This window comes from Neoarius graeffei, chromosome 2, assembly GCF_027579695.1.
Source record: "Neoarius graeffei isolate fNeoGra1 chromosome 2, fNeoGra1.pri, whole genome shotgun sequence".
Taxonomy (NCBI): domain Eukaryota; kingdom Metazoa; phylum Chordata; class Actinopteri; order Siluriformes; family Ariidae; genus Neoarius; species Neoarius graeffei.
This window is the reverse complement of record NC_083570.1, coordinates 103,086,732-103,110,498: the sequence shown is the minus strand read 5'-3', so window position 1 is coordinate 103,110,498 and position 23,767 is coordinate 103,086,732. Positions and strand designations below refer to the sequence as shown.

At 42.3% G+C, this 23,767-nt stretch overlaps 1 pseudogene and 1 gene segment (V, D, J or C); one reads left to right on the top strand and one right to left on the bottom strand.

Annotated features, from left to right (window-relative positions):
- The window catches only part of LOC132874646 (probable non-functional immunoglobulin kappa variable 6D-41), an 88,782-nt gene that overhangs the window by 41,517 nt on the left and 23,498 nt on the right, over positions 1–23,767 (bottom strand).
- Positions 5,748–17,525, top strand: LOC132875768 (Ig kappa-b4 chain C region-like; annotated as a pseudogene).

The window sequence follows — 23,767 nt, the reverse complement described above, 5'->3', positions numbered from 1 at the left end:
AAGCTCATGTCCATCCGGCAAGGGGGAAGCGTCACAGACTACGCCATCTCGTTCCGGACGCTCGCAGCAGTAAGTGGATGGAACGAGACTGCCCTGGTGTCAGCCTTCCACCATGGTCTGTCTGACCCCATCAAAGATGGTCTGGCTTCTATCGGATGCCCTAGTGACCTCGACACAGTGATCTCACATTCTACTCGTGTGGACAACAGGATGAGAGAACGCCGCCAAGTTTTGAGCCTCCCGGGCCTCCCTGCCTCTACCTGGAGCCCATCTACTTCCTCCAGTGACTGTCCGGAACCCATGCAAGTGGGTCGTACTCGCCTCTCCACATCTGAGAGGGAGCGCAGAAGGAGGGACAAGTGCTGCATCTACTGTGGCAAGCCTGGTCATTTCCGAGCATCATGTCCCGAACTCTCGGGAAAAGGACCGCCCCGTCCAGCCGAGGGAGGGTTGCGACGGGGCCTACCCTCTCTCCTGAACTTCCTGGCCAAGGAGTTTACATCCCGGTCTCCATCTCCTTCGGGTGAGTCCGTCCACTCTTGTCAAGCCTTGTTAGACTCCGGGGCGGCTGGAAACTTTATGGATGTTCACTTCGCCCAAAGTATCAATGTCCCGACTGCACCTCTTGAAGTCCCACTGTCTGTGTCTGCCCTGGATGGCCAAGCCTTAGGTGACGGAAGAGTCACCCAAGTAACTTCTCCAGTCTTCCTCCAGTCTCAAGGTCACAAGGAAGAAATATCCCTGCACCTGATTCCTTCACCAGAATTCCCAGTGATTCTAAGCCTTCCTTGGCTTACCCGCCACAACCCTCGCATAGACTGGGTAACAAGCCAGGTTGTGGAATGGGGCCCTGCGTGCCATGCCTCTTGTCTGCTCTCTAGCTCTCCTGTGTCTCCTGCCGAGCCCCCTGATCTCACCGAGCTATCTCAAGTTCCCACAGAGTACTGGGATTTGAAGGAGGTATTCAGCAAAAGCAGGGCCGCTGTTCTTCCTCTGCACCGGGCCTACGACTGTGCCATCAACTTGCTCCCTGGGACTACCCCTCCTTGTGGCAGACTGTTTTCCCTCTCTCAGCCAGAACGCAAGGCCATGGAGGAATACCTCAAAGACGCCCTGGTCTCTGGGTTCATTCGACCCTCCACCTCACCTGCTGGTGCCGGCTTCTTCTTTGTCAGCAAGAAGGATGGGGGGCTCCGACCATGTATTGACTACAGGGGCCTGAACAAGATCACTGTGCACAACCGATATCCCCTTCCGCTGATGTCCACAGCATTCAACCTGCTCCAAGGCGCCACTGTCTTCACCAAGTTGGACCTGCGGAACGCATACCACCTCATCCGTATCCGACAGGGAGATGAGTGGAAGACTGCCTTTAACACCCCATCTGGGCACTACAAATACCAGGTGATGCCCTTCGGAATCACCAACGCACCAGCTGTTTTTCAGGCCCTAATCAACGATGTCTTGAGGGACATGATTAACCTGTACGTTTTTGTCTACCTCGACGACATCCTTATCTTTTCCAAGACCATGCAGGAGCACCGCCACCATGTCCGCCAGGTTCTCCAGAGGCTGCTACAGAACAATCTGTTCGCCAAGGCCCAGAAATGCGAATTTCATGTTCCCGAGGTCTCCTTTCTGGGTTTTATTGTATGGACAGGCCAACTTCAAATGGACCCAGTCAAGACCCTGGCCGTCCGGGACTGGCCCACTCCCAAGTCCGTCAAAGATGTTCAGCGGTTCTTAGGATTTGCTAACTTCTACCGCAAGTTTATCAGGAACTTTAGTTCTGTAGCAGCACCCATGTCGGACCTCACCAAAGGGACAGGTGGATCTTATGTCTGGTCTCCTCAGGCAGAAAAGGCATTCAAAGACCTCAAGCACCGCTTCTGCACGGCACCCATTCTGGTCCTCCCGGACACCTCCCAACCATTCATCGTGGAGGTGGACGCCTCGGACAGTGGTGTCTGCGCGGTGCTCCCTCAACGTTCGGAAGGAAAGCTGCACCCCTGCGCATACTTCTCCCACCGCCTGAGTCCTGCGGAGTCCCGGTACGATGTGGGGGATCGAGAACTGCTAGTGGTCAAACTGGCCCTTGAGGAGTGGAGGCACTGGCTGGAGGGAGCGCAACATCCATTCCTGGTTTGGACAGACCACAAGAACCTGGAGTACCTCCAGCCAGCATAGAGACTGAACCCACAACAGGCTAGGTGGGCCCTGTTTTTCAGTCGGTTTGACTTCACCCTATCGTACCGCCCCGGCTCCAAGAACACCAAACCTGATGCACTGTCCAGGCTGTTCTCTGCCACTAACAGGGAGAGTGAAGTCGGGCCTATTATCCCTGTGTCCTGGATTGTGGCCCCTGGCCGCTGGGGTATTGAGGAGGCCGTCCGATGAGCCCAACGCCAGGACCCCGGTCCTGGGACTGGGCCACCGGGCCTTTTGTACGTCCCACATCAAGCCCGGGCCAAGGTTCTCCAGTGGGGTCACTCGTCCCCTCTCACTGCCCACCCGGGAGCTCGAAGGACCCTGGACTTTTTGAGAAGGCGCTTCTGGTGGCCTAGCATGGAGAAGGAAGTGAGGTCATTTGTCCTTTCCTGCGAAGTGTGCACCAGAAGCAAGAACCCACGACAGCACCCCCAGGGTCTCCTGCATCCTCTGACCATTCCCCGGCATCCCTGGTCCCACGTGGCAGTTGACTTCATCATGGGTCTCCCTGAGTCACAAGGTAACACTGTCATATTGGTCATAGTTGACAGATTCTCCAAGGCCTGCCGCTTTTTACCACTGTGCAAGCTCCCTTCTGCTCTTGAAACTGCTAAACTATTATTCACTCATGTCTTCCGAGTCTTTGGTCTCCCGCAGGACATCGTCTCAGACCAAGGGCCCCAGTTCTCCTCCCAAGTGTGGCACGGGTTCTGCAAGGTCATCAGAGCCACTGCCAGCCTCTCCTCTGGGTTTCACCCACAGTCCAATGGCCAGACGGAGAGGCTCAACCAGGACCTGGAAACCACCCTGCGAGGCCTGGCTATGGATAACCTGACATTGTGGAGCACCTGGCTGCCATGGGCAGAGTACGCCCACAACACCCTGCAGTCATCGGCCACCAAGCTGTTTCCATTCCAGTGCCAATTCGGGTTCCAGCCACCTCTGTTCCCGGACCAGGAGGAGGACGCGGGGGTGCCCTCGGTCAACCAATATGTGAGACGGTGTCGCAAGACCTGGAGCAAGGTCAGGAAGACCCTCATCCAGACCTCCAGAACCAACTAGACTCAGGCCAACCGCCAAAGAAGACCTGCCCACGCTTTCTGCCCTGGGCAGCGGGTTTGGCTGTCCACTAAGGACCTTCCGCTGTGGGTGGAGAACCGCCAGCTTGCTCCTCACTACATTGGCCCCTTCAAGGTGGTGCGCAGGGTGAACCCTGTCGCCTACCGGCTCCAGTTGCCCCGGACTCTGAGGATCAACCCCACATTCCATGTTTCCCTGTTGCGGCCCGTACTGACGTCCATGTATGCCCCTGCCCCTAGGAAACCCCCACCCCCCTGCATCTTCCAGGGTCAGACTGTGTTCACCGTGCATCGCCTGCTTGACTCCCGCCGGGTCCGTGGCGGGCTTCAATATCTAGTAGATTGGGAGGGCTGCGGCCCAGAGGAATGCTGTTGGGTCCCCGCCCGGGACATTCTAGATAAAGGACTATGCCGGGACTTCCATTCGGCCCATCCGGATCGCCCTGGGAACGTCAGGAGACGCTCCTGTTAGGACTGGGACTGTTTTGGGCTCTAGAGGCCGCTGTTATTTCCATCTTGTCATGTTTGTTTTGGCCTCTAGAGGCCGCCACTGTGTTTTTGTGTTTGTCTTCATTGCCTGTTTCCTGCCCCGCCCTGTTCCTTAATTAGTGTGTGTATAAATACCCCTCTGTTTGTTCCCTTGTCACGGAGTCTTTTTCCTATGCTATGCCTGTTAGTGTCTGTTCCATGTTCCTTGCCTGTGTCTTTGTGGTTTTTGTACTTTGCTTTCTTTTTGGACCTTTTTGAATTTTGTTTTTTACCATTTTTGAGATCTTCTGAGCGTTTGCATTTTTGCCTTTTCTTTTCTTATTTTTGGACTTTGAACTTTTGGATATTTTTTTTATTTTCCCTTTATCTTCTGAGCTTTTGGATTACTTTTGTTTTTTGTCGTGGATTGTACATTTTGTAAATAAACTTTTTGATACTTTTCTACTTCCGCCTCACGCCTCTGCACTTGAGTCATTCCCCTGGTGGCCTAGTGGGGGTTTGCTGGATTATTACACCAGTGAACCAGGTTTGAATCCCAGCAAAGCCCTAACAGCTATAATGGATTAAATGGTGTCCTGTGGGATATTCAAAGTTTGGGATATTTTTTATAACCCAACCCTGATCTATACTTCATAATTTTGTCTCTGACCTGTTTGGAGTGCTGCTTGGTTCTCATGTTGCTTGCTCAATAGTGTTGCAGTCAGAGTCCTTCCAGAACAGGTTGATTTATACAGAGATCATGTGACAAATCATGTGACACTTTGATTGCACACAGGTGGATCTTAATCAACTAATTATGTGACTTATGAAGTGAATTGGTTAACCAGCTCTTTTTTAGGGGTTTCATACGAAAGGGGGTGAATACCTATGCACACTCCAGATTTCTGTTTTTTTTTTTCATCTGAATTATTGTTTGTGTCACAATAAAAAATATAATAATAATTTGCAGCTTTAAAGAGGTAGGCATGTTGTGTAAATCAAATGATGCTAATTCCCCAAAATCCTTGTTAATTCCAGCTTGTAATGTGACAAAACAGGACAAACACCAAGAGGGATGAATACTTTTGCAAGATGCTGTACATGAAGTAAAGAATAATCACTGTGCTGTAATACATATGTAACAAAAGCTTCTGTTCTCCTTTTTTTCAGTGTGGTCTCAACAATGTCATAAAAATGAGTGGGTATGGTTGGATAAGGCGCAGGTTAATGTTCATACCTTTTCTGACATCTTCATTCATCAGAAGCTGAATGATATCCAGCTACTTTTCACAAATAAAGCTCAGAATCTCAGTGTAGTCCAGTGGGAAAAATAATATATTTATGTTTGTTCACTCTGATTTTCTCAGTTTGTGCTATAATGGCAAATGTTAATATATTTATTATTTATTTGTGTTTCTTTATGAGGGCAATACCTGTTTACAAGTTTATTTGATTTCGATTTTATACATATTTTCTTCCAGGTAAAGGTCATGGTCAGAATTGGAATAAGTTGGTCATGTGGAGGAGAGAGTGAGGGAGAACAACATGAAAACAGAAAAAACAACAACAACGTCTTTTCCATTGTGCTAAAAGTTGTGTCCTGTATAGATAGTGATTGCTAGTCCAGTAAATTGTGTTTCAGTTTATTTATTTTACCAGGGGGTACATATCGCCCAAGGTGTTTTTCAGTGAGCCCTGGGGGGGACAAAAAGAAATAAGAAAATATACAATAGTAAATAAAAAATATGAAGTCATAACATGAAACATACTGCATACATAAAATAAATGGCAACTGATAATAACATAATATAATGTTACAATAAGTAAATCATAAATAAGATAAACAGGTAAACAATACAAAGTGAAGCTATTCCAAAGAATACAAACAAAGCTTGAAGGAGTTTGCATATTGTTATTTACTATATTTACATCAGAACTCTTGTTTATATATGCATTTAAAGGCTGAAAGAGAGCTGGCGGATTTTAACTGGGATGGCAGTGTGTTCCACATTGCCACCCCAGAGAAAGAGAAAGCTCTCTGTGTCTGCTGCAGGTGAGCTTTAGGCAATTGAAGATGTCCTTGTGTTCTGAGGCGAGTGTTGTATGTATGTATGTTAGCTAGCTGGGTGAACAGATCTGAAATGTGTGGAGGGGACAAACTGTTTAGGGCCTAGTGTTGCCTTATTTCTTTTTTGTATATCAGCTACCGATGCCCAGCCTAAAATGCCGAGGACAGTGGCAGAGAGGGTGTAGTAATCACATCCTAGTATTACTCTGCCAGCTCTGTTTTGAAGTTTCTGCAGTTTCTCAAGGTACCCCTTACCTCCCTGGTCCCATACTGTATTGCAGTACTGAATGTGAGGGAGGAACAGTGCTGTGTAGATTGCGAGCAATGTCTGTCTGTTTGGGTATGGCTTTATACATTTCATGATACCGATGGCCTGTGACAGTTTCTTGGTAACATGGAGATAGTGATAAGTCCACCGTAGACCACTGTCCAGAACAACTCCTAAATACTTAAAAGTGTCCACTTAGACGGATTCAATGAAATGTTTGCAGTGAACCACTGCACAAGTCTAATGGAGTCTCGCTGAATGGTCTGTTTGATTGTTTGAATGTTGCGATCTGAAAAGTAAATAATGGTATCATCTGCATACCACCTTGCATGCCTGGATACAGTTTGGTAAATCATTGATATATAAAATGAAAAGAAGTGGACCAAGAATCAATCCCTGTGGTACACCACAAGTTACAGTTGATGTTGTAGATACAACAGAGTTAAGGCATGTGGATTGTAATCTTTCAGTCAGGTAAGACTTTAACCATTTACAGGCTAAGTCATTCACACCATAGGCTCTGAGTTTAAGCAACATTATGTCATGGTCGAGCGTATCAAAAGCTCTCGATAAATCACAGAAAACCAACAGTTTGTTGTTGTATGTCAATGGACTGAATCCAGTCTTCTACTACCAAGTGAAGAGCAGGTTCACAGGAATGAAGCTTCCTGAAACCGGACTGGAATTGTGTAAGGAGCTGGTTTTGATCCAGCTATTCATATAGCTGATTATGAATCACTCTTTCTAATATTTTGGACACGCCTGGCAGTATAGACACAGGACAGGAGTTTCCGGGGTTTGATTTGTCATCCTTTTTGTATATGGGGATGATTTTGGCAGACTTCCACTTAGTCGGGAATATTCCTGAACTCAAAGATTTGTTTAGCAGCTTAGCAAGGAGTGGCGCAAGAATTTGCACTCCCACTTTCAGCAGCTTGTTGTCAATGTTATCAAACCCCATCGCCTTCTTAGCTTTAAGTTTTGTCAGTTGGTCCGTTACAAATTCGACTGTGATTGGAGTAAAGGTGAACATACTGGTGGCTTTCTGAACAAACTGAACAGGAGTAAAGGGAGAAAAAGCTACAGACAATGACCTGTACAGGTCTTCTATGACTTTGTGGTAAAACTGGTTGAAAGTGTTCACTATCCCCTCCTCATCATTAATGGTCTGTCCCTCATGCTCAAGGTACGTAACAGTGTTTGATGTTTTGTTTGGTATTAACTTCCTTATGGTCTTCCATATCCCAGGCTGTTCCTCTTCAGCCCCTTGGACTACTGTTTGAACAGCATGTTGTTGTTTTTTTTTTGCTTGTTGGAATAGGTAGTTTCCTCTATTTGTCATTGTCTTGTCATCATTCATGTCACTCTGACGACCTGAGCTTTTGGCTTGTTTGTCCATTTGATGTCTTAAAGCAATAAGCTGATGCTACGGAAGCTGAGAGAGGCCCTTCATATAATCCTTTTTTTTTTATTCACCTTGTTATCCCAAGATAACGACATAATTAATTCAGGATCTCGAGAAAACAACACAACTAATTCGAGATCTCGAGAAAACAAAACTGTTATTCCGAGATAACGACATAATTAATTCAGGATCTCGAGAAAACAACACAACTAGTTCGAGATCTCGAGAAAACACAACCGTTATTTCGAGATCTTGAGAAAACAAAACAATTATTCCGTGATCTCAAGAAAACAAAACAATTATTTCATGATCTCGAGTAAACAGCTGAGAAATGGTTCATTCAGGTACACCAAGAGACTTGTGATATGCTGACTTTGGGGCTATTTCTCATTCTGTATAGACGCAACTTTGGTCATTAGAATGTCTGGAATAATCGATCACCTAATAAGGCAATATTTTGATCAGGGGTTGACACAGGGAGAGATTGCATTAAGTCTTTTAATAAGGGATAATTTCAAAATTAGTCCGCGGCACCTCCGCAGAAGACTGGCCCGGCTTTGTCTCTACCGATGGAGACACAGTGATCCAGCTGAGATCATGAAATAATTGTTTTGTTTTCTCGAGATAACGGAATAATTGTTTTGTTTTCTCGAGATCTCGAAATAACAGTTTTGTTTTCTCGAGATCTCGAATTAGTTGTGTTGTTTTCTCGAGATCCTGAATTAATTATGTCGTTATCTCGGGATAACAAGGTGAATAAAAAAAGATTATATGAAGGGCCTCTCTTGGCTTCCGTATGATGCAGATCAAGTCAAGTCAAGTTTATTTGTATAGCGCTTTTAACAATAAACCTTGTTGCAAAGCAGCTTTACAGAATTTGAATGACTTAAAACATGAGCGAATTTTATCCCTAATCTATCCCCAATGAGCAAGCCTGTGGTAGACAGTGGCAAGGAAAAACTCCCTCAGACGACATGAGGAAGAAACCCCGAGAGGAACCAGACTCAAAAGGGAACCCATCCTCATTTGGGCAACAAGAGACAACATCACTATAACATTAACAATTTTAACATGAAGTCAGTTTTGTTGATTGTTATAACTCTTCACTGATGCAACCTTGAGTGACAACTGCAGTCCTAAAGTTAGCAAGTCAACTGTAGTCCTCAGCCATAAAAGCATTACTGTAAGTCTCTAGAATGTCTTCCAAGTATGACTTTCAACTGTCCATATGGGGCCGTCCTCCACAGGAGCGATGTGATGAAACTCCAACCAGACACAGGGCATCAGAATGGATCAGGCAGGTCCGAGGAGCAGAAGAGGTCAGCATCTCAATCTCAGGATTGACATGTAACTCAGAGGGACAGATTGGGGGTGGGGGAGGAAGAGAGAGAAAACACAGGTTGTTAGGTATACCCAGTGTCACCTGAATAAGTAGGAACAGTATACATTTTGCACTGAGTACAAGCAGGGACTCTGGCGAAACTAAATATGACAGCATAACTAAAAGGGGAGAGCCAGAAGGTAACACAGGCATGAGGGAGCCCCAGGACATAAAGCAGCCAGCCACTATACCACCAACAAACTCGAGTGAGCAAGCGAGTGGGGGACTGACAACATCCATACATCCCAGTTTACCAAAACACTCTATGGTTGAGGACCCTCCAGATCTACTCCTTTACCTCATAAACACCATTAATAAAAGGCTTGACTAAACAGATATGTTTTCAGCCTAGACTTAAACACTGAGACTGTGTCTGAGTCCCGAACATTACTTGGAAAGCTGTTCCATAACTGTGGGGCTTTGTAAGAAATGTCTCTGCCCCCTGATGTAGCCTTCACTATACGAGGTACCAGCAGATAGCCTGCACCTTTTGATCTAAGTAGGCGTGGCGGGTCATAAAGGACCAGAAGTTCACTCAGGTACTGTGGTGCGAGACCATTCAGTGCTTTGAAGGTCAATAGTAGTATTTTATAATCAATATGAAATTTGATTGGGAGCCAATGCAGTGTGGATAAGACAGGGGTGATGTGGTCATATTTTCTAGTTCTAGGAAGGACTCTTGCTGCTGCATTTTGAACCTACTGGAACTTGTTTATTCACTTGTTGGAACATCCAGACATTAAGGCATTACAATAATCCAACCTGGAGGTAAAAAAAGCATGAATAAGTTTTTCTGCGTCGTGTAGTGACATTAAATTTCTTATCTTAGCAATATTTCTGAGATGAAAGAAGACTATCCGGGTAATGTTATAGATGTGAGTTTCGAATGAAAGACGGGGGTCAATAATCACCTGAGGTCTTTTACTGCTGCACGTGAAGAAACAGAAAGGCCATCCAGAGTTACTATGTAATCAGAAAACTTACTTCTAGCTGCATGTGGTCCTAGTACAAGTACTTCAGTCTTGTCAGAGTTAAGCAGAAGGTAGTTAATATGTAAGCATCCAGTGTCTAATGTCCTTTACACATTCTTCAATTCTACGAAGCTGGTGTCTCTCATCTGGTTTTGCAGAAACATACAACTGTGTGTCATCAGCATAACAGTGGAAACTAATACAATCTTTACAAACAATATCACCCAGAGGTAACATATATAAAGAAAAAAGCAGTGGACCCAAGACAGAACCTTGTGGAACACTAAACTTTACCTCAGTATGTCTAGAAAAATCACCATTTACATCAACATACTGATAGCGATCAGTTAAATAGACCTGAGCCAGGAGAGGGCCGTTCCCTTAACTCCCACAACGTTTTCTAGTCTATCCAGAAGAATGGAATGATCAATGGTACCAAATGCTGCACTAAGGTCAAGCAACACAAGCAGCAAGACACAGCCCTGATCAGACACCAACAGTAGGTCATTTATTACTTTAATCAGAGCTGTCTCTGTGCTATGATGAGGTCTAAATCCTGACTGATACATTTCATGAATATTATTCCTATGCAAATATGAGCATAACTGCTGTGCCACAGCTTTTTCAAGGATCTTGGAGATAAAGGGGAGGTTTGATATTGGCTGATAATTGGACAGCTGACAGGGATCAAGGTCAGGTTTTTTAATCAGGGGTTTGATAACTGCTAGTTTAAAGGATTTGGGTACATAACTGATCCTAAGAGAAGAATTTATTCTTTTTCAAAGTGGTTCAATTACTTCAGGTATTACCTGTTTGAATAGACGTGTAGGTAAGGGGTCAAGTACACAAGTTGAGGATTTTGATGCGGAGATTAATGAAAGTAATTCAATTTCTCTCAGGGGAGTAAAACATTCTAATTGCTGATCTGATACACTTATATTGTTAACTACAGGGTCTGACCTTAAATTAGTAGTTTGAATTTTTTTGTCGGATATTTTCAATTTTCTCATAAAAAAAAAAAATCATGAAGTCGTTGCGACTACATACTACAGGTGTGCATGTGTCTATAGTGGACTTATTCCTGGTTAATTTTGCTACAGTATTAAATAGGAATCTAAGATTATTTTTGTTATCTTCTATTTGGGAGGAGAGATATGTTGATCTAGCAGCACTAAGAGATTTTCTATACTTCAGGAGGCTCTTCTTCTAAGCTAATTTGAACGCTACCAATTTTGTTTGACACCATTTACATTGCAATTTTTGAGTGGTCTGTTTTAAAGTGCGTCATCATTATACCGGGGTGCTAATTTTTTCTCTCTGATCATTTTCCTTTTAAGAGGACCTACATTATCTAAAGTATAGCGGAATGTTGACGTTAAGCATTCAGTTGCCTGATCGAGTTCTGCAGGGGCTGACAGTGACCCAATCAAAGTTGATAACTCTGGGAGATCATTTATAAAGCTCTGTGCAGTAGTTGATGTGAATGTATGTTTAATACAGTAGCGTGGTGAGGTGCATATATTATTACTCAGACATATTATGAATGAGATGAGATAATGATCTGAGAACTTCAGACTGTGGAAGTATGACTATATTTTCTATGTTTAACCCGAATGTTAGTATTAGATCGAGGGAGTGATCACCACTGGTCCTATGACATTCTGATTAACCCCTACTGAATCTAAAATGGACACAAACGCTGTTTTCAAAGGGTCTTCTGGGTTATTGAAGTGAATATTAAAATCTCCGACAGCTAAAGCTTTGGCTAAGGAAATAACCAGGTCTGACATAAAATCTGCAAATTCAGAAAGAAACTCAGAATATGGCCCCGGGGGCCTGTAAATAATAAGTAACGGAATTAACTGGGTAGACTTATTTTGCATACATTATATTAGTATGAAGAACTTCAAATGTATTAAATTTATCACCAGGTTTATGTGCTACACCTAGATAATCATTATAGATAACTGCGCCACCTCGTCCTCTGCCAGTTAGACGAGGCAGGTGTATATAACTGTATCCAGGAGGACTCGCTTCATTTAATGCTCTATATTCATTTGGCTTCATCCATGTTTCAGTTAAAAACAGTACATTAAACTCCTGATCAGTAATAAGTTCATTAACAATTAGCACTTTAGATGTAAGGAGTGTCCCCTGTCCTACACATTTTAATGTTTTACCTGCACTAACACACTCACTCAACTCAGCAAGCACGGTTAATTAGCTGAAGCGTTAAACGAGGTGTGTTTGGATGGTTTTGTAACCTTCTTCAGCCTGATGAGCATCAACAACGCTTTTTATGACGTCCTCAGAAATCTCCTTTGTTCGTGCCACGATACACTTCCAGAAATGTGTTGTGAAGATCAGACTTTGATAGATCCCTGTTCTTTAAATAAAACCGGGTGCCCACTCACACCTGATTGTCATCCCACTGATTGAAAACACCTGACTCTAATCTCACCTTCAAATTAACTGCTAATCCTAGAGGTTCACATACTTTTGCCACTCACAGATATGTAATTTTGGATCATTTCCCTCAATAAATAAATGAAAAAGTATAATATTTTTGTCTCATTTGTTTAACTGGGTTCTCTTTATCTACTTTTCGGACTTGTGTGAAAATCTGATGATGTTTTAGGTCATATTTATGCAGAAATATAGAAAATTCTAAAGGGTTCACAAACTTTCAAGCACCACTGTAGATCTAATATGCATAAAAGTGAGTGAGAGAGAGAGAAGTTTAAACTTTCACTGATCAGAAAGTCAAAATGAGAGATTTCCTGGAAATTACAGGTGTATAAATGTAGTAGAGAAATGACAGAAGTTGAGTCTTTCACTTTAATTCCATCAGGATTCAGACTGACTACAGAGGAGATTTAGAGGTGAGCAGCAATAAAAAGTTCTTTCCTTACTATCTTTATGGATCATGTTGTTGTTTTTTTTCTGACTGGAGAGATGAATCTCATCACTAATCCATCATTTGGTGTTATTTCTCCTCCAGTCTCCTGCAGTGTGTACAGTACACTGCGCTCCAGAGTCAGACAGGTTTACTGAATCATCACTGAGTTTAAACATCAGAGTGACAAAGAAAACTAACCAATGAAAAAAACATTTAATCAGACAATTGTGTTCTGTAAATATAACCACATTGACACTGTGTGTGTGTGTTCTCCAGCTGGTCCGGTGGTGAACTCCTCCGTGTCTCTGCTCCCTCCCTCCTCTCTGCAGCTCTCTGAAGGATCGGCCTCGCTGCTCTGCCTGCTCTCAGCCTATTCTCCACAGGGGGCGCTACTGAGCTGCACCATTGATGGTGTCGAGGTGAATGAGGGGGTTCTGACCAGCACAGAAGAACAGAAGGACCCTTCAGCACCCTGACCCTCTTCAAAGAATGCTGGGAAGAGTCCGAGGTGTTCGGCTGTACCATCTCCCACCACAACACCACTCAGATCACCTCGTTCTGAAAGAGCCGCTGTAAAGTCCACTAGAATAGAAGTGTACACTTTAAAACATATTTAGAAGACTGGAGTGGAGTCAGTGGTGTATCTGTACTGAAATAAAGCTTAAATGTGGAAAGCATGTCTCCTTTTTCAGTCGTGAAGTGTCTTTGACAGTGATTTGGATCGGCACCTTTAACAGCAGGTCGAGTGCAGCGCTGTGTGTTGTGCTTGAGTGAGTTCGACTGAAGAACCATGAACATCTGCTGAAAGTGTTGATCTATTCTGGGACTCAGAGCTGTTCATGCAAATGAACTGTTACTTCTTATTTCTCTGACTGGGAAGAATCTGCCTAAACTCATGAAAAATCTAACAAGTACATTTTAAATATACTGAAGAATAATCTGATCTCTGAGAAAACATAAAAATAGTCATAAACTATGACAGGAGTGAAGACACTGAAAGACAAAATGTTGACAGATTGATGGGGGGAATGACATATCGAGGCAGTCATTGAGTCTGATTCAAGACCTAAAATCTCTTCCAATTGTACAGAGAGAGAGAGAGAGAGAGAGATCAGTCTCTTCTCCTGAAGGTCCTGATCATGCAAACTTCCTGGAACATAAGATATGCTTTAGACACTTTAATGTATATCTCCTTGGATAAAAGCAATAAAACAGCAAATTAGAATTCAGGGACAAAAAAAACAAAACAAATTAACTGGATGGGAAATCTGTGTCTTACTGGAGTGAATGTGGCCGTCGCTAATCAATGTTACAATGTCTCCATATATAAATGTGTACAAGTGTCTCATCTCATCTCATTATCTTGAGCCGCTTTATCCTTCTACAGGGTCGCAGGCAAGCTGGAGCCTATCCCAACTGACTACGGGCGAAAGGCGGGGTACACCCTGGACAAGTCGCCAGGTCATCACAGGGCTGACACATAGACAACCATTCACACTCACATTCACACCTACGGTCAATTTAGAGTCACCAGTTAACCTAACCTGCATGTCTTTGGACTGTGGGGGAAACCGGAGCACCCGGAGGAAACCCACGTGGACACGGGGAGAACATCAAAATCCGCACAGAAAGGCCCTCGCCGGCCACGGGGCTCAAACCCTCCCGGACATTCTTGGTTTGAGGCGGCAGTGCTAACCACTACACCACCGTGCTGCCTAATTTAGAGTTAATTAACTCATAAGAATCTTGACTGATTTTCCCCAAACTTCAGTAATGTGGGAGGTTTTGTGTAGCTTCATGACCTTTAGTCCCACTTAAGTGCATTTCAGTTCTCGGCTGTAACACTAGAAAATGTGGAAAAGTGCAGTGTGTGTGAATACTTATGCAACTGACATGGTATACACTTTAGGGTCAGTAATGTCAGTGTGTGATGTACCAGAAATGGGCAAACAGTCAACAGCTTCATCTAAGTTTTTCAGAACAATGGCCTTCGAAATGATTAGCCATATTTCCTTTTTCTGAACCAATTCGGTGTTGGGCTCAAAGGAGGACTGAGTGAAAATATAGCAGGAAAAATTCAAAAAAGCCTCGAAGTCTAATCCTACATCTTTCGTTGCTGAACTAATTTAATTGAAATATAGCTTACTATATACTCACTTTTCATAATCATCATGGTTATTGAAAGATTTCGACTGTGAGTTGTGAACTTGTGTCGTATCACATCCTCCAACTCAGCACCTGCAGTCTCTCCCAGCTGCAGCAGTGCAGTCTCTCTACAATCTGACTGAGGGAGGTTTTTGTACGACTCTATAACACTGTGTGAACACATTCCCACTGTGGTAACTCTGACAGTAATAATCTCCTGCATCTTCAGTCTGGACTCCACTGATGGTCAGAGTGAAATCAGATCCAGATCCACTGCCACTGAAACGAGCTGGAAAACCTGACACTCGCTGATTTACATATTTAATCAGAAGTTTAGGAGCTTCTCCAGGTTTCTGCTGATACCAGTGTAACCGGTCACCAGATGAGTCCTTGGACACTGCCTGACTGGTTCTACAGTTGATGGTGACTGTTTCTCCTGGAAGAGCAGATTTCACTGCAGGAGTCTGAGTTACTGTGACTTGACCTCTGCATTCTGAAAAAAAAAGTATGATACAGAAACTGTTGAAAGAATAATCATGAGACAAACCTGAAAAATGTATTGTCTTGAAGAGTTTGTTTAAAATATAAAAGGAAAAGCAGTGTCTGACCTTGAGTCCAGAGGATCAGTGTCCAGATGAAGACGGGGATCAAAGTCATGGTAGCTGTGGGTGAAGTTGCTGTAGCAGCAGCTCTCAGTCATGAAGTGTTAAAGTCACAGCGCTATAAACACTCCCAGAGCACTGAAGCATGTGCTGCCAATGCAAAGTGTCCTCTAAGTATGGAAACACCTTTACCACATTCCCCCAATCTTACTGTCATTCTCACACTACTACAGAGTTATTGTGTGAATTTTACTTGTGGGGTCAGATGGAGATTTTCTGTAAAACACTTTGAGGTCTAAGATGCATAAATAAGTGAATTAGAGAGAGAAGCTTCAACTTTCACTGGATGGTGTTTGTACTGAATGTTAATGAGTTTCTCACTGTAGTGGATTTATGGTGGAAGAAGCAGCATCAATGTTGGCAGTGAGTAAATACACACTCATATTTTTGACTGTAAATTAATATTTAGATTATTGTAGGACTTAAATATCATATCATAACTTTCTATCAGTCTACAGAAGCAGTGGAGGAATTATTCTCACTTTAGCTCCACACATTCAGTCATATATTGTAAATTTCTCATGAGTACATCAGCATTTTTACTCCATGAGGCATTCTGGGTAAAACCTGTGCAATTACAGATCTACATTTTGTGAAATTTCAACTTTTATTTTTTGTAATTTATTTGTGTTTCTCACTCACTAATTGCATCCTCAGTTTAGATTGACACTCTTGGTGGATAAAAAGAAAAAAACAGTAAAATGTAGTAAAACAGTCAGAGAGTTAGTGTATTAATCAGCTGATGTGAGCAGAAGTTGGTGTTTTGTAGCTGTTTTGTAATAAGAGGTTTAAATGGATGGAGAGAGCAGTGAGTTTAGAGCAGCAGGGTTTTTGTACGGCCGCTAAACCTGTTTGTATCACTGTGGTGGACTTTTGGTGGAGGAACCAAACTGTCTGTGGGCCGTAAGTAACCTGTTTACTAATTACTGAAATGGAGTGTGTTCAGATTAATGACTGAAATGGAGTGTGTTCAGATTAATGACTGAAATGGAGTGTGTTCAGATTAATGACTGAAATGGAGTGTGTTCAGATTCATGGTGTAATGTGTAAAGAATATATTTTAGATTTATTTTTCCTCCAAATCCAGATCAGATGTGATTTTTGTATCACGTCCTTCTGTTTCTCAAATTTCCCTTATTTTAGAAGTTTGAAAAATGTCTTTGATTATATTGCCGGTAGTTAATTATAATTTAAATCTAAAAGCAAAGTAGATATCGTGCAAATTACAGATGACATTTTTGTTGAATGACTTTAACGACATTTAATATCTTAGAGACTGTGAGTCCTGAAACAGATTTAAATGTAGAAACCAAAACTGAATTTGCTTAAGTGGTAAATATTCTGTATTTTAAATGTGGCTTATTCATGTTATAAAATGAGCTTCAGATTTTAATTACTGAATACTCAGTATAATTCAATTTTCCTGTCCAGGGATAACTGTAATATAAATGATTATAGATCTAAGATGTAAAAGTGTTTGAACTGAGTGTGAAACGTTTGTGATGCTCCACTGAACGCAGTTCTGCTCTGTAAGATATAAAGGGAAGTGAAACACACAGTGAGCTGAAACGAAGCCTGAGTGACTGACAGCTGTCCATTCCTGTCTCAACTCTGTGTGTGTGTGTGTGTGTGTGTGTGTGTGTGTGTGTGTAGGTGTCACTCAGCCCAGTGTGACGGTGTTGCCTCCCTCCAGTGTGGAGCTGCAGCAGGAGAAGGTCACACTCGTGTGTGGCCGACAAGGGCTTCCCCTCGGACTGGACACTGAGCTGGAAGGTTGATGGGAGCAGCTGGAGCTCGGGGGAGAGCCGCAGCACCGCCGTTCTGCACGCGGACGGCCTCTACAGCTGGAGCAGCACGCTGAGCCTCCACCCGGAGCAGTGGAGGAACAAGGTGGTGACCTGTGAGGCCTCCAAAGACAACCAACCTACTGTGGTGGGCAGAGTGAACACAGAGCAGTGCTCAGAGCTGTGAGCTCACACACACTTTACTCAGCTCACCTTCTACTGCTTCACTGTGTGTTACATGTGGCCTTTACTGCTCAAATGTCCCACTTTCATCATTTCATTTGTGTTATTAACATGTGAGCTCACACACTCCTCAGTTTAACTCAACTCTTCTTCTTAATGATCACTTAGATGTGTGTTAAGTGTGTGTATCACTGCAATGTCCTGCTTTGAATTATTAATAAAAGCCTTTGAATCATGAAACACTTTTGTTGCACATTATTGTTCATGTACATCATAAACAAATCACCAAAGCATCTGTCTCAGTATCTGTTATGGACCGTAATATATATAATATTAATATTATATATATTCATTATAAAGACAAATAATAATAATAATAATAATAATAATAATAATAATAATCAAGAGAAAGTATCGACAGTGAGGATGTGAATTAAATTATAAAGCGTTTATGTTTAAAAGAGAGTAAGTGGAATGCTTCTTGTTACTTTCACTCATTGGTGAATTGGGGACTGGTGTGATGGTTATGGAAATGCTGTTACACCTACTGTATTAATCACAACTGTAAACCTGGATGTTACTCAGACTGAACTCAAATCAATATTCTGTTACAAAAATCATCAGTATTACTTTTGTAGTGAATTTCCGACACTAAAAGACATGTTACAATTTACTATGCAGGGGCGCTGCTAGAAATTTTGGGCCCTCTAAAAAATATAATAAACACCCCCCTCACCCACCCCTGCAAAAATAAATAAATAATTAAAAAAATAAATCACTTCCCTTAGTTTATCCAGAGGAAGTGTTATTACTGCTTTTAATTAATTATTAGTGTTAGCGAGTTATTCATTCAACAAAATCTGAGTTTGTCAGACACCAGTAATGACCCACTGGATCTGAACACCTCTACTGAATTGATCACAGAAGACACAGACCTTGTTTATGGACCTTGTGCACCAACATCATAGGTCAGAGGTCAAGTCTGTTTATCCACCATATTGGGTATCAAGCCGCAGCTCACTTCACACGTGGAAATTTTTGGAGATTGATTAAAATTTTCAGTCAGAATGGCTTGTTGTGTGGCAGTCGGGTGCTCAAACAGAAAAAGCATGGAGGGTTTATCATTTTACCGGTTCCCCGCTGATCAAGAGCGGAGGAAGAAGTGGATTGCTGCCGTTAAACGTGTTGACTGGGAACCAAGCGAACACTCGAGATTGTGTGCCCAACATTTTGTGTCAGGCAAGTGGCTTCTACCCCTGTCACGTTAACTGTTTCAGTATAACGCGTAAATAATATACATTTTTTGTAATAAACATGATACGCTTGTGCATTTTCAATTTTTATGTTTCCTAAATCCTTGACTCATGGCATTCTACATTGCCATTACTAAAACTAGATCTAGTAATATCTATACACAATAGTTAGTACTACTAATAATTAAAAAACAGTATCATGCTACATGATTCGATAATAGTGATATGCAAATAAGATCTATTCTGAAAAGTCAATGTATGGTACACACCTGTGAAGAAATAACAAAACGCTTTTCACGCATATGAACTAGCACGTTCCGTACCCATCCTGAGGAGAAATATCTGTAAGCTTATAGTGACTTGTAGGCTTTTAGTGACTGACCACTGTAACCCCCTGGCGTGTTGATTAGATAATGATATACATCAGGGTAACTTACGTCTGGCAGCTCATTACTTGAACAATCAAGCGCAGATTTGGTTTCACTCTTACTAATCATATATGGGTCGACCCCTAAGACAGCAATCTTATCTCTATAAAGATTTTTTGCTGTGATATCCAGGGATTCAGCATAAGTCGAGAGGCAGACTTGAGAAGAAGACATCGCGACAGCGGGTATCACTATCAAACTTGCGAAAGCGTTATCCCCAATATGGCGGTGTAAACAGATAATCATGTGACCATGACGTCACACGCACAAGGTCCATACCCTGATATTACTTTTCACCCCTCAGTGTCAGTCTTTAGTTCGAGACCTCCCCAGGCTGGAGCTCATAGATAAGTATAAACTTTGTGTAGGCTGGCCTTGGTGTCTCAAACAGATTTCCAAATTTATCCTGATGTCTCCTTCATGTACTGACTCATTATATGCAGTTACATTTCTAGGTTGATGAATAATAATTTAATTCAGAGAAGAAAATTACATGATTCGTTTTTTTTTTTCTTGGCTGTGCCAATTTAATTTAAAAAAAAAAAAACACCTGGAAATACAGTAATCCACAATCCAGTGAGAAAAACTCAACATTCATCAATTGATTAAATAAATTTAATTATACATTAAATAAATTATTAAATAAAGACTTGAACAATAACAACAATGAGCTAGATAACCACTGTACATACTCTACATGCATTTTTAAAGTGGCTTATGTGCTTTGTTGTGCAACAGAGGGGAACATTTATTTAACACGCTCATAAATTTTACATCAACAATTTGGTCATACCATGCTGCCTGCAAATGGATGCATCGAAAACAGAAGCGCGAGAATATTTTTAACACCAAGGATTCAAATTCCAAAAGATAAACACTGAACCTTCTTGGTAGCAAAATCATTGATCAGCTCTTTAAAGTCAAGTGACAGAGCCAACTTGCTTTTGATTGAAAGGACTGCAAGATTATTCAGCCTCTCCTGAGCCATTGTTGATCTCAGATGGCTCTTGATCAGTTTCAGCTTACTAAATACCCTTTCTCTACCAGCAACAGTAAATGGGAGTGTGCAAAAAATCCTAAAGGCAATGCAACCCTCTCCAAAAACGCTCTGGAGTTGCAATTTGTAAATTGCATTTAGGAGAGAAAGACAGGTGCAGTCAGAGTGGAAAGTAGCAGAAAATATTGAATAAGATGCCTGATTTCATTCTCAAACTGAGGTGTGAGGTCCCTTGCATACTTAATTATCAGTGGCCAACACAGAGAAGAAACAATACTGTCACTTATCTGCCCAACTTCATGTGTGGCTGCAAATTCTTCAACAATATTTGCTATGGTTTGGAACCGAGTGTCCAAGTCACTTATTATCTGCTCCAGGGCAGTGAAAAATACAGTATTTCGAAATGTTGTTTCTGCACTGTCTTCCTGACCTGCTTCCTCTGAGGTCTCATCCTGGAACCTCTTCCTCTTCTTCTCATGGCTGAGTTCTTTTCTAAACTGAGGTGGAACCCCCATTTGATTAGCAATCAATGATGCCTCAGAGAGGAGAGAATCCCATCCATTTCTCAGAGCCTGCATCACATCTTAGAGTGCATTTACACTGGCTGCCTCCACCTCAAGTGATATTTTCCCTGACTGGAGTATCACATTTCGGTCATCAAAACATTGCAATACTTTCATCCAAATGGTCAGAAGTACAATGACATCAAACAACATAAAGTACTTCCTTAGACCAACAGCTTCAGGTCTAGCCTCACTTGTGAGACTGCATGAGCTGAGTATGGAGCCAAGGGCCTCAATGACATCAGGTTTTGCTCCATGTTAAACAGCATCAATCTGTGCACTCCAGCAATGTACATGCAGCACCACTTAACATCACACATCTTGTACCCGTGGTCCTTATTCAGAGCGCTATGAGAAGGCCTTTTTAATCCATGTGAAAAAAGAGCACAAGGAATGCAAAAAAGAGCATTTGCACTGTCACTATGAACTAACCAGCACCTTTTAACCTTTTCTCTGCTGTTTGGTGCCTTGGGGTATTTCAAGTAGTCTGGAAATGGCTTTCCCTCTGAATCTTTGGGTATTTCTTTGTCTTCCCTTGTTGCCAATTTTCTAACAATAGTTGTCCTGTCACTGTCGCTTAATTTTGCTGGCCACAAGCCTGGCTCAACTGACAGCAGATCATCTAGTTCTGAAACCAGTGTATGTGACTCAGTGACTGAAATGTCCCTGATCTCAGCCTCACTTTGTTTTTTGCTCTTCACTGCTTCCTCCTCCTCATCTGTGCTGCTGTCACTACTTGCACTGTCATTCTTAGCCTCTTCTTCTTTGTGAATATCTCTGGCCTCCTCTCGGGCTGCATCATGGCTTGAAGAGGGCCTTGGCTCCAAAGTATCCATAAGGCACATAATTCTGAATCTGTCATATAATTGTACTAACACAGCATGTTTTGAGAACCATGTGTATGTATTATGAACTTGGATGGAATGAGCTGCATGCTTCGTTAGTAAGGTTAGTTGATCAAAAAGGGAAAAAAGTTTTTTAAAAGGGTGATCTTAAAAGTGACAATGGCTTTATTCCCTTTACATCTTAAATCAAGCTATCTAACAGTCTTTTTAGCTAGTTTTTGTTCATTTCATATGCCAGTTGTCCATTTCATTATTGGAATTTCTATATGAACGTTATCAGCTAAAATTGTACTTGTTTGCTATAGCTACAGTAGCTGCTCACTTGGTTAATGCAGCATAAATACGAAAAATCAGTCTGCATGAGCCTTAACCCCAAAGCCCTTTATTTACAGATCCATCCATCCATTATCTATAACCGCTTATCCTGTACAGGGTCGCAGGAGCCTATTCCAGCTCACATGGGCAAGAGGACAAGTCACCAGGTCATCGCAGGGCTGACACATAGAGACAAACAACCATTCACACTCACATCTACAGTCAATTTAGAGCCACCAATTAGCCTAACATGCATGTCTTTAGACTGTGGGGGAAACCAGAGCACCTGGAGGAAACCCACACACACACTGGAAGAACATGCAAACTCCATACTGAAAGGCCCTTGTCGGCTACTGGGCTCGAACCCAGGACCTTCTTGCTGTGAGGCAACAGTGCTAACCACTAGACCACCATGCCACTCATTATTCATAGATTTATCTGTAAATACATTATAAACAAAATACTGCTCACCTCCTTCTGCTTCAACTGGAAGGGGGGTTGAGGCAGGGTTCCCTAATCCTGAGGCTGCATCTGTGCATGTTGAGTGAAGATGTCATTTGTGAACAAGCTATTTATTAGCAGGCATTTTAACTTAGGTGGCGCACTAGCTGTATAGTGGGCCAACAAATTCACTGAGCTCTTTGCAGACCAAAATTACATTCATTACTCATCTCATTTTCAGTGGCAATAAAGGTAACCGATGAAATATTTAAGAAAAATGTCACTGCATTGGAAATTAAGTTGTTAGCTTGGTCATCCAAAAAGTGGTTAAGCCACAATAATAATCTTCTGTAGCATTAACATTAGCATGTGAGGTTAATAGCCACCAAAGGAAAAAGAGTGAATAAACGTATCAGCTACCTTTCTTCAAGAAAAACTGGGTGACTAACTGTCAGTCCTTTTTCTCTCTCCCTCAGCTTTCTGCTGCCTCTCTTTACATTTCTGGTAACCCGACTTCTTCATGATGGTTTCAATCTAGTGATGACTCACCATCAATTCTACCTGTATTGTGCGCAACTGACTTTAGTGCTTGATTTGAAAACAACAAACCTAACGTGGTGTCATGCTCTGGCTCTGCCTACGCAAGACTGTACCATGTAATGAATAGGGACAGGGTGAAATATAAAGACTATCTAGTCTAATAATTTTGCGAAAAATGGAAAACCAAACAAGAAGAAAATTTGCTCATTTTAAGAGATAACATTCTGAAAGAAATATTTTTTTTATTAAATTAACTTACACATGATAATATTTGTATTGAGTCCTGAGGGCCCCAGACAGTGTTTGGCCCTAAGAATAGACATAACCCCCCCCAACACCACCCCTGTCAGTATGGAATGAGAGTTTATTTGAATGTCCACAGCTTCCTGTCTCTGGCCCTAGAGTGTCCCCTGTTCTGCACATTTTACTCTTTTACCTGCACTAACACACTCACTCAAATCAACAAGCACTGTTAATTAGTGTAAACATTAAATGAGGTGTGTTGAGTGCAGGGAAAGTGCTGAAATGTGCAAGACAGGGGATCCTGGGGTGGACAAGGGGTAAACCAGGGTTAGGAACCTGTGAGTTAGTCAATATCAGGACACCATGAACACTGATCAAACACATGGCTCCTCAAACAGCAAGAAAAATTACAGACATTAATCACTGGATTTAAACTTGATGTCTTTGTGTATTTTAATGAGTGTGTATGTCTTATTTATGCTTATATAATGAGACTCACTGAGTGTCACAGTGAGTGTCATAAGGCTCATCTCTAATGGCTTCATAATAGTAACAGCAAGTCAGAGATGAGGAGTAAAATTGGATTTAGCCCGTATTCAATATCACAACCAGCCATCAGTG